The sequence below is a fragment of the Penaeus monodon genome, chromosome 33 (genome assembly GCF_015228065.2).
Source record: "Penaeus monodon isolate SGIC_2016 chromosome 33, NSTDA_Pmon_1, whole genome shotgun sequence".
NCBI classification, from domain to species: Eukaryota; Metazoa; Arthropoda; class Malacostraca; order Decapoda; family Penaeidae; genus Penaeus; species Penaeus monodon.
The window spans coordinates 32,697,260-32,698,273 of record NC_051418.1 but is presented as its reverse complement, the minus strand read 5'-3'; the positions used below and the strand labels follow the sequence as shown (position 1 = coordinate 32,698,273).

At 39.3% G+C, this 1,014-nt stretch overlaps 1 long non-coding RNA gene across 1 annotated transcript; it reads right to left on the bottom strand.

Moving 5' to 3' along the window:
- Positions 1-95: 95 nt before the first annotated feature.
- Positions 96-815, bottom strand: LOC119594398. Its single transcript, XR_005230604.1, has 3 exons — positions 779-815; positions 363-566; positions 96-231 (listed from the first exon to the last, which is right to left on the bottom strand). It is a non-coding gene; the product is annotated as an uncharacterized LOC119594398 (long non-coding RNA).
- Between the last annotated feature and the right edge of the window lie 199 nt (positions 816-1,014).

Genomic DNA, 1,014 nt, shown 5'->3' with positions numbered 1-1,014 from the left:
GCATTTATTTACAGCCATATGTACATATATGTAGACAGATGATTAGATGGGTAGCTATATAGAATTCACTAGAATAGGTAAGAGATAACAGTACATAGAGTTAAAGCTTTATTAGAGATAAATACAAGTCTGGATGATTGTTCGCTGACAACCTATGGGCTTCATCGACCCAGCTGAAAGGCAGGAAACGAAGTCCATAACACTAATGTCGTTCACTTGGTCTTTCGTTATCTGAAAAGGTAATATTGCGTTGTTAAGAAATATTCTTTAATTATTAGAAATCTCATGATTATAACAACCATAGATATTAGTAAGATTCGGATTCCAGTAAATGACACAATACAAAAAGATTAAGATCCTACCTATCCGTAGTAGGATCCGTAATAAGGATAGTGGGATCCATAGCCATAGCCTCCGTAGCCTCCCAAGCCAAATCCTCCGAGGCCGTATCCTCCGTATCCTCCGTGTAAGCCGAATCCGAGGTGCCGTTTCGTGGGGTCAGGGAGAGCCACTGCTGCGGCCGCTAAGACGACCACCGCCAGCACGACCAACACGACGCGAGAAACCTGAAGGAAGATTCACCTGTTACAGCTGTTTAAGGAAAGTTTACTAGAATATGGAATTAGGATTTTAAAAAATTATAATAATAATAAAAAAGTAACTTAGTAGTATATTGTCAGTGAAAGTTATCGGAATGTGACCAGTAAAGGTAAATGAATAAGTAGATAAAGCATAAAAGCTTTAGTCTTAATTATAGTCAAAGAAAAATGTCCATTACCATGATTGAGATGTTGCAGGAACGAGTGCAAGATAAGCCGTGGCTGCGATGGCCTTGCCTTATATATTCTCAAATCGCCGCCTGGCAACTCAGGATTTCCCCATCGCAGACTACCTCGGGAAGTTGGAGGAAGTTATTTACCGAGGATTTCCGTTTTATTTCAGTAAGAGGGATTAATGCTTTCGTAATCTACCAACTGATGCAAGCTATATAAATTAGTTGCTAATACGAAGATT